Here is a 10,849-nt window from a genome sequence, read left to right on the forward strand (position 1 = left end):
ATGAAGACAGGGAACTTTTCAATCTTATTTGCCACTATTTATGCCCCCCCACACTGTAGGTACTCAGAAAAAAATATTGTGGTCTCACTGACTAAGAGATCAAATTATTTGATAAGACAAAATTCCCAGAGTTTACCAAATATTTGAAACTCAGTCCATTTTACTTTGGAAAAGATCTGCCTGGTGCATTGACTACCAAGAACCTTGAGAAATGGTGCATCCTGAGAGTGACTTGGAATGGTGGTGAGGTTGAGCTGTCTCTGCTGCCACAAAGCCCAGGATGCCCGCAGTAGGATGTCTGATGTTGCCCTCTTTTGTGGTGCTAGTGATCATCGATGTAGCAGTAGTGATTGATGCTGTTAAGTCTTCAGTTTGCTCGCGAGCAGCCCCATGTCACAGGCAGCAATAAGACCCCATATTGGCCCTTTGACTATGAGAAGCCCAGCATTCCTCCTCAGAATTCAGGGAGGAGCTTAGGCTAGGCACCAGTATAGAAGGCATATTCTACATCCATTTTCAATTCTGCAGCTATGGCTTGGGAATGTGTCTCTGTGTGAATGTGTGGGCCAAAGACACAGCTTCCATTTCTCTAGTTCTTAGAGCTCAGGTCCAAGAGGGCCAGCAATAAGTGAAACACAAGAGAGAGAAATTTAATCTCATCAGTCAATGGGTAGCTCATGAGTGGAGGCAGCACTGTACTACTCAATGTGGCTTCATGACAGCAATGGTCCAAGAGTAGGAGAGCAAGCTTCTTCACTTCAAGTGAAGAGTAAGCCAGGCTGTCACACTGGACTGTGTCAACATTCTTAGAACCTTGGAAGACCTTGGCAGGAAAGCATCAAGAGTAGACAAGAGGAGCCATCATATCCCGTGCTAACATCATATCCCATGCATGTAACAGCAGATAACATATTGTATGTGAAAATGACTGGAATTTTCTATAGCATTATGCATGCTTTAATATTTTAAATCTCTCACTAAACCAGAAGGAATAAATAAGAAGCCCCATGAACAGTCTTGTGAGCATTCTGAGCTTTTGTGTAGGTCCTCCAGTTCCCTCAGCCATATTTAAGGCACATGCCTCCCTGTGGTAACTGAAATCTAACCATGATAGCCCTCATCCCTTTCCAGGAGGAATGCAACAGTGGTGGTTTTGAAGCACTCTTTGTCCTCCATTTAGATCATCTTCTTTCAGCAAAAGGAAGGTTTGCCTCTAGAGCCTCTCTAGTCATGTTTGTAGATGACTTTGGTTGCTGCAAATGTATGGGATGGGTGATCCTATACACATCCAGGGATGTTGCTAAATATCCCATGGTACAATGGACAGTGAGTCCCCCCAATTATCCTATAGAAAATGTTAATAATACAGAGACAAAGCCTGACTTACACTATGCACAATGTCTCTTCCATCCCAGCTCTAATTATGAGTTCAAGAAAAGACCTGTGTTATTGAGCCAGCTGGTAGACAGTTCATTTTGTGAATGGTTTTAATATAGAATGGTTTAACCAGCTACCCTTTTCTCTTATATTTAGAACTGGGGAGTGCCATGGAAGATTCTGTTGTCCTCTAACTATTTTCCATTTCATCGACTAATTTCCATTCACACTGCAGCCAGTCCTATCAGACTCTTGGAAGGCTGTACCCTTGCTTTATTTAAAAAAAAAAAAAAAAAAAACCTCAGGTACATATTCCTCAGGAAGTTCAATCTCACCAAAGTCACAAGGCCAGTTAGTTATAAGGATCACCTTAAAAGGCATTTTATGGCTACCATTAAATAAATTACATGTTCAGTGTACTGGAGCATCAGAGAAGAAATAAATGTAGAATTCTTGTCATAAAGTGCTCACAATAACCCACGGGGCCCAGTAAAACAAGGCATATGGTTACTCCAGTGTGGTAAGAGCTGTCTGGTCTCATTGGAAGAAAAATTCACAAAGGGACACTATTTCAGAGAGCAGGCAGAAATCCCATACTAAAGAACCAAGGTCCTGCAATCAACGGGGACCATCATTCACTTCATCTGAAGTAAATGTGTCATATCACCACCACCTGCTGTGAACTCTGGGACCAACCTTGTCAGAACTGTTCATATCTGGCCCTTCAGTTCAGTTCCATTATCACTAGTTTTGATTTCTTTAAATTGCTGGAAACATAAAATTGTTTAGCTTTATACTCAAGAGTGGCCCATGTTCTTGAAAATTCTTATATTGACAAATGACATGGAGCAGCTGTTATCTGCTGCCATTTGTCAAGGGAGGCTCTGCAGAGATGGTCAAATGTCTCAGAGCCAGGGGCACAGCTGGCTAGTCATAGCTTTTGTAGAGTAATGTACAAAGGTCCACTGAGTGGTTTCAACAATAGAAATGTATTGCTTTACAATTCTGGAGTTTTGAGGCCAAGATGTCAACAGAGTTGGCTTCTTCTGAGAGCTGTGAAGAATCCTGTCCACAGTTACCCAAGATTCTGGAGGTCTGTTAGAAATCTGTGATGCTTTTTATAGATGTATCCTCCAATTTCTGCCTTCATCTTTATATAAGTTATGCCTGCCCAAATGCCCCTGCCCCTTTCACAGAGTACAAGTCAGATTATATGACTATCCTTCATTCATCTCAACTTGTTAGAAATGTAAAAAAGCATGCTTTCAAATACAGTTGTGTACCAAGGTTCTAGGACTCTAGCATGTGAGCTCAAAGAAGACAATTTAATGCATCATAGGAAGCAGTAAAACAAGGCAGGATTTAGGGCCTCCAGAATTCTCCTATTTAAAGACACAGGATGCCCAAGTGCCTCCAAGTTGTAGGACACTTCGGGTATGCCATCCCCCTTAATTCTGTTTCCCATGGTGTTGCCTAGTCCTAAAGCCATGGCTGGTGTGACTCTTCAGAGCTTCCCTCTAGCCATTTTAGAAATGTCTGTCTCTACTATCAAGAGTCACTTTGTCAATCAGAGTGATTTTCAGATGCATCTGGAAATTGTGACAACAGTGAATTAACTCCTTCTTTATTTTTCCTTTCTTTAAAGATTAGAGGAAAGCGGTATGTGGGTTATAAGCAATGCCTCCCCAGAGTTGTGTGCTATTCCACAAGCCATTTGGTGCCCTGTTGGGCAGGGCAGATCACTGTGCCAAGTGCCGTGGAGGGGAACAAGACAGACAGTGCACCTGTTGTAACTGTCAGGTAAATTACTGAAAAATATAATGTTATATTCTATCAAAACTCATTCTCAGGACATGAGAACCAGCTCCGTGGTTTTTGGGCTGAAGGAGGGTGTATTTCGAATGGCACAAGTGCAGCTTACTGGGGCCTACTGACAGAGTGTGGTCATGGTGGAAGCAAGGCTAGTGGTCTGTAACCAATATACCTCAAACCCTACGCTAAATAACAATCTCTCTGTCTGCATTTCTGTCTCTCTCTGTCTGTCTCTGCACTCCTGGATTTCCCCTCTGCTAGATCTCTCCCACATGCATGTCAACTTTCAACTTTGCCCTTTGCCCTCTGTCTTTCTGTGGAAATGAGAAGAGAGAAGAAAGAGGCAAGTGGCTCCCACCCATGACTGCCACCTGTTTTCTCCCTGGCTCTTAGGAGAATGCTGCCCATGCTAGAATATGTTGAGCACAACTCTCCAGCACAGGTTTTCTGACATGAACATCAGAACTGAGAGCCATCTCATAATATGGATCTCTTCCCTTATGTTTAGAGCATTCTATATGAAGCAAACACATTTCTGGAAAGACAGTCACAGTAACATACACACATCTGTCTTCAGATCCTGGATCTGTGCTGGCCCTGGTTCTTCTCCACAATGACCCTCGTGACATCACACATGAGATGCTGTGGTTGTGGAAGTCCACTCTGATTTGGGGTTGGATGGCTTTTCTCCCTACATGCTGAAGCTGGGACTCAGAAACCAGGCCACCATGGTGATTTATTTAACATAACAATACCAATAGCTTTAAACATTCTATAATATTCAAAGAAATCTAAGGTTAGGTACCAAAAAGGTAACTTGTCTGCTTAGCACTAAATTGTCTGTAGTTAGCATTGTGGTATGAATACAGAAAGTTACTGTGTCACTCTGAGGAAGTTCCTTAACCTCTCTGAGTCTGGAGTATCATTGTTATTTATAGAATAGTTCCATGAATCAAATGAGAATAGTCATACAATGCTATGATTAGGATAATATATGCTATGATTAGGATAATGAAGACTTAGGCAAGTTGCTTTTCCCCTTGGAGACACCATTTTTCTTCTCCCAAATAAAGATCACAGTTGTCACTTAATGTCACCCAATAAGAGTGTAAAATCCATCAAGGGCTCTCAGATGGGTCTTGGATAAAAGCTTCTCTTTGAAGTGAAAAATATGCTGTTTATTTTCAGAGAAGCTGTTTGTTATGGTTTACCATGAAATATTTGTTTTGTTGATACCTCATTAATAAAACCAGTGCTGAGTGTGTACACTTTCAAATGTCCCAATTCATTATTTTAAGTGCCTCTTTATCAAGTAAAAACATCTGTGTTGAACCAATTCTTATTCAGTGCTTGTCACCATGGCGGGAGCATTTGTCAGGTCTACAATAAATCTCTTCCTGTGTCTGCATTTGCTTAAGATGCTCAGCAATTAACTAGAGAGCAAAGACACTCCTGTAGCACAGAGAAAACAGAAGACAGGACAGCGGAAGCATGTCTCGCTTCCCAGAGGCCTCCTGATACTTTTGTTCTTCGTTTAAAAGTGCAAGGATTTAACCTAATTCTTAACCAGAATATTTCCTAAAGTGGGATCTAGATACATGGCTCTGGATGCCAGGTTTCTTCCAAGAAATGACAGATGTGTTGAAGCCTGACTCAGTGTGCTGTGCTTCATAAAACCAGACATCATCCTCCTGACAACCCCAGTCTCCTCACACACACACACACACACACACACACACACACACAACAAACAAACACATAGGCCTAGAACAACTCGGATGGCAGCTAGCAAGCCCATATATGTTTATGAATGAATGGCTAAACCCATTGCTCCCCCCTGCTCCCCATATCTGGATACGGGGAGCAGATAGGATACAGAGAAGTAAAGATAGAGCTGTCAAATACACAGAGGTCAGCAAGATCCCTTTCCTGTGAAAAGAAGACAGAGAAGCCTGGAGTCCTGGGAATCATCATTCAGACACTCCACCCTGTCTCCTGGTGTGCACACCTGGTGTGTCTCTGTCTGTATCTGTATGGCTAATAGACTCTGTACAAAGGCTAGTGTGTCACTTTCAAGACTAAGTTATAAAGAACTTGTCTTTGTTGCTGCCACTTTTTCTTGGAATACTTGTTTTGAGAAACCAGCTGCCATGTTGTGAGCAGACAAAGGCAGAGGCCAAAGTGGCAAAACAGCAACCCTCCTGTCAGCATGCAACCTCATCAAGCCCCTCAAACACTGACTCAAACGTCTAATTGATTTGGACCCCAAACAACAGAAATAAGGCATTCTTAGATTCCTGACTCAGGAACTTTGTGCAATCATAAATACTTGTAGCTATATGCTGTAAGTCTGTGGATAATCTGAATATAGTAGTTCAAGACATAGTACATTCACTGTGGCAATACTTGCCGATGTAAACTGTTCAGTTTCTGTTGCACTGTAGATAGGCTCGGGCAAATGTTGTTCCACCCAGAATTAAATTGCATAGATCATCCTATCAAGACCACTTGATAGCTTGTTATCCTATGGATACCCCTTCAGGCTTTTCATTTTTTAAGGTCTCAAGTCTGTAGAACAAAATGATTCTTCTAAGTTTGTACCAAAATTCTTGCTACTTAAAGTATCTTCAAATGAATCAAAGGTTTCTGGGGTGCCCAGGAACACAGACAAAGGGGACTCACTGGGTAGGAACTAGATGGAGCCTTTTTCCTTGATGGCCCGTTCACTACTACCTATGATGCATCCATCCTATGTGTACCTTATGCCTGATGAACCAGGAAAGCTCTGTAGCAGTGGTTCTCTGCCTTCTTAATGCCATGAGCCTTTACTGCATTTCCTCATGTTGTGGTGATGACCAACAATAAAACTTACTTTGTTGCTATGTATAACTATAATTTTGCTACTGTTATGAACTTGTAATGTAAATATCTGATATGCAACCCCAAAGGGGTCATGGCCCACAGGTTGAGAACTATTGCACTAGATTCTCCAGGACATACTGTATCAGTTTATTTCAATAAGTCAGCCTGGATAAGTCAGACATATGAGTCAACATCATTGACTTTTTGGGTTTTCCTCTACCTTTTAATGGACTTTTAAATTAACCAACAAAACAATCTTAAACCAGTAAGTAACTATAGCAGTAACAAACTGGTAAGAACCAATTCTAACCATTCTATTAGAAAAATGTCTCCTGAAATCCTTGCCTTGGGGCCTCAGGCTGGTAGCTGAAGAAAGATGAGTGACAGACTTGTTGGTGATGGGACCTATGTCCCAGAATCAGCACCCTTTCTGAAAACTTCAGCAAATGCTAGACTCTCCTGGAAGGTCTATGAAAAGAATTTGCTGGGCCATACTTTATATAATTTGTCATATAAAGAACAAAAATTAAGTAATCTGAATTCTAAAAAGTTGCAAGAGAATGAAGGTATAGCCAGATGGGAAACCACTTGCCTGGGAAACACAACCAAATAATAATAATAATAAAAAAAAAAAAAATAAAAAAAGGCCCCAGGTAAAATCACTACTAACTTGTAGCCATTATCCAAGACTTAAATGTAGGATCACAAGTCTAAAGGTGTCTAACATCCTCCCAGGTAGCAACACAGAAGATAGGCCCACATCAAGGAGTGGTAGTGCATTCATCGTTTAAATGCCATTCAAAGCAAAAGCTTTATTTTAAACATGGGAAGTGTGAGGCCCTGTCCCAGATTTGGTCTACCACAGTTAATCCCAGCAGTGCAACACACTCTAAAAGAACCAAAGAATTCCATGCCATGCCAGAATTCTATAACATGCTCAAATTTTTCACTCCCTAATCACCCTTTCAGAAAGGCTACAGAAAAGTAGTTATTGTGGCATTTTACTTTCTAGTGTCTGTTGGAAGCAAGCTGATGTTGTCCTCTGGAAAAAGAGAGTAGGGCATCTTTTAAGAGCTTCCAGCTATGCAGGATCTGAACGTTACACACACTTCTCTGTTACTGTAAGAACACTGCTTAGCTGACACACTTCCATCTCAGCTCTGGGGATCCTGAGTTAAGGGTCCAATTTATACATAACCCAACTCCCACTCTACAGAAACTGAGATTGTAACTGTACATGAGCATAAACCAACAAGTTTGTTGTTACACAGCAGTGGAACACAGGGACAGAAACAATGAAACCAGGATTATGCCCCAAAAGACATGTCTGATTTGTTTTCAACTGATGGTGACTCCTTGGGAGCAAAAGAAAGGCAGGCCTCTCACCTCAGCGGCTGCAGTGTGTCATTTCTTTCCAGACAGTAAGTGTCCAGGGAAACCGTATGTACCTGACTTTCAGTTTGAGGCTGCAAAGACACCGGCTACTGAATCTGTCCTCAGGGAGACAGACACTACAAACAAGGAGCTGCAATGTGAAAAGTTCCTAGAAAGGCCAAATATGTGGCATGGCCTGGAGCTAGAACTAGAGCTATGAAACCTGTAGTGGGATGAAGTATGAGAAACGGTGTCAGACAGACTTTTGCTTTAGATCATTCAGGATGAGGAGGAATAACCTAGGTCAATGATGGAGAATAGAGCAGACCTTGCAAAACACCAACATCACCCACAACAGCACTATACACAGAGGCTCATGTGTTCCCGTGTTTGTGCAAATGGTGTAAGTATGGGGGAGGGGGGAGAAGACAAGGGTGTAGTACCCAAAGGCTGTTAGGGGGGAGTGTCAAATTGAGTGCTGCTTCCAACCCCTTGCTGTTGCACTGGGGGAAGGGAATAGTCTAGTATTGCCTTTCCTTCATGAGGAACACAAGGATCTAGGGTCACATTGTACAGTCCTCTCTGATAGAAGGCAAATGAAAACCACAACCAGATACTATTAGAATACTCATGGAAACAGCTAAAACAAAGCAGGCAGACAGCATCAATCACCAACAAAGCTATTGACCTCACATACATGTTGGTAGGAATGAGAAATAACACAGTGTCTTTAAGAAAAGGCTGGGCTTTTTAATAAAATTAAACATGTGTCTACTCAGTAACCTGACAATTCTACTCTACCCACAACAAAGTCCATCCCCAAAGTGAAAACATATTCGTAAAAAGACTTGCACCAGGAATTGGAAGCTTAAGCTATAGTAGCCAAAACAAAAAGCAAGCAATGGACAAAAAAAAAAAAAAAAAAAAAAAAAAAAAAAACATGGGAAGGAAGAAAAGAAAACGAATCTGGACAGAGGCTAGGCACCAGTCTCCAGTAGAACAAAGGAATGAACGGTGCTACAATAGGCTATTTCCCCATAACAAAAGCAGAACAGCTACATGTTAAGAACCACAACAGGTCTGTATAGTCCTTCAGCTTACTTGCAAGATAACCAAAGAGCCCACCATATTTTAATGTATAACAATAGAGGATACAGGACTCCTGGGTCAGAGACAGATGACTTTGGTGTGCATAGCTACAATGGTGGCTAGAGGGGACATTTTCTTGAGCTGCCATTCCAGTGAAGAGGGCTCTAACTTACCAAACTGTATCAAGTCAGTGGTAAGCATACCTTCCCTTTGCTCCTACAAAAGACAGCATCCATGTATTACAAAGCCCCCCACTCACACACATATCCTTGAAAAAATGTTTTCACCAATAGCCCTACATGCACCTTAGCTAGCAAGATGTGAAGAAATTCTATAGGTGGTAAATCACTTATGCACAAAATTCTAGAATGGTGTTTTCTGTGTAGGTTTTTTGAGAGGCAGTTGTGGTAGGGAACTCTGAGAGAACTTTGGTTTATATAGGTACATGTGTAGGTGTGTGCATTTGTCAAAACTTGATGAAAGCACACTTAAATTTGATTATTTCATCTTTATTAAATTGACAAAAAGCTTTGAAGGCAGATGTTAGGGTCTAGTTAAATATAAGACTTAGAGAGGTTTACACAGTGCTGGAATAAGTTCTCCATGGGGTGCTCACCCCTTATCAGCAGAGGTGGACAAGGCCCTTAGTGCAACAGCATTTGTAGAGTGAGAAGTTTTAGAATACTACAATGCTGATTTAGAGAGGAAGTGTGCTTCTGCCTGTAGTATGTGTTGGAAAGTACCAAAAGTAAGCTGGGAGAATTGATACATAAAGGGGTGAGTAGATGTGTGCCAGTGCATACAGCAAGTATAAGATGAACATGGTGAAAACAGAGGTGGTGTATATACAAGTATTCCATGTAAAATTCAGTTTGAGTGCTTGTTTGAAAATAGTCACAATTAGCCAGGTGGTGGTGACACATGCCTTTAATTCTGACACCTGGGAGGCAGAGGCAGACAGATCTTTATGAGTTTGAGCCAGCCTGATCTACAGACAGAGTGCCAGGACAGGCTCCAAAGCTACACAGAGAAACCCTCAAAAAATAGTCATAATTAAGACAGTGAAAAAAATAAAGAAAAATCTGTAAGAATAGTAAGGCAGTGAGGAACATTAAGAGATGGTCTTTGAAAAGCCATAAAAGGGGGAAATTGAAAAATAGTTGAATTATAAGATTATACAATAATCAAAAACATCATTGGCACATAAGCAAAATGAAAGATCATTATGGAAAATATGTACATCTATCCAATACTTGAGTTATTAAAAAGAAGAGTTTTTGTGAATAGTATAGAGAAAGATTAATGACAATTAATGCAAGGATTACCAAGCTTGTAATATTAGCATTTAGGAAATTGAGTCATAAAGTTACATGGTGAGGTACAGGCCAGCTTGTGCTATGTAGTAAGACTCTGTGTCCAACAAACTGACTTTATTGTCAAGGATTATAAACAAGCACTTAATTAAGAAGGAACACAATATCAACACAATGACAAAATATGTGACGCCATTAATAATCAAAGATACAAACTAACACCTAAGTACTAGAAATGGGCAAAAGAAAATTTAGATGAGCATGAATCACAACAGGGCTAGTGTGAATATAGGCTGGCTGAGTAGCCTGGGTGTCTGAGCTTGGATCCAGCTCTTCTGGGTAACAGAGGAGTGGAGCAGGTTAACTCACTATGTGTCTCTATCCTGGTCTCTAACACGGAAGAACAGTAGCCTTTGTCAATTGTGTGGTAGGAGGACTTCTCTACCCACCCCAACCCCTGTAGGTACATCCAGGTGCAGGTCAGAGTGCAATACTAACTGGACTCCAACTGAATATGCATGTGAGAAAGATGTCTACTGAAAACTAAAAGCAAGAACCAGGAGTTCTTCTTGCAAAAACAAACAAACAAACAAACAAAAAACAAAGACAACAAAAACAAAAAACTCTTATTTCTCTATAAAAATATATTTAAAAATATTGTTTGAAGGCTGTAACATAAAACTGTGATGTTATTTTCCCTTGGAAATACAATCCTGAGTTAAACTGCTGCTTTCAACTCTTGAATTCCTGTTTGTTTTTTTTTTTTTTTTTTTTTTTTTGCACCAGGGACATTTCTCATCACTTTTCTGCTCCCATTGAATATACTAGTCCAGAATTTGGTTCAGCCCCGCCCCCTCCCCAGTTTGCAGACTAGCCTTGGGGTCACAGAAAGTCAAAGAGGAAGCTTGGTGTATGGGTTCAGGACAAGAAAAGCTGGTGCAGGTTTCTGCCACAGATGCTGCTGACAGTGGTCATCTCTGGTGCAGCTGCACCTCTCACTACCGTTACTGGTGGAGGGCCCA

This window comes from Phodopus roborovskii, unplaced genomic scaffold (assembly GCF_943737965.1).
Source record: "Phodopus roborovskii unplaced genomic scaffold, PHOROB, whole genome shotgun sequence".
In the NCBI taxonomy this organism is placed as follows: Eukaryota; Metazoa; Chordata; class Mammalia; order Rodentia; family Cricetidae; genus Phodopus; species Phodopus roborovskii.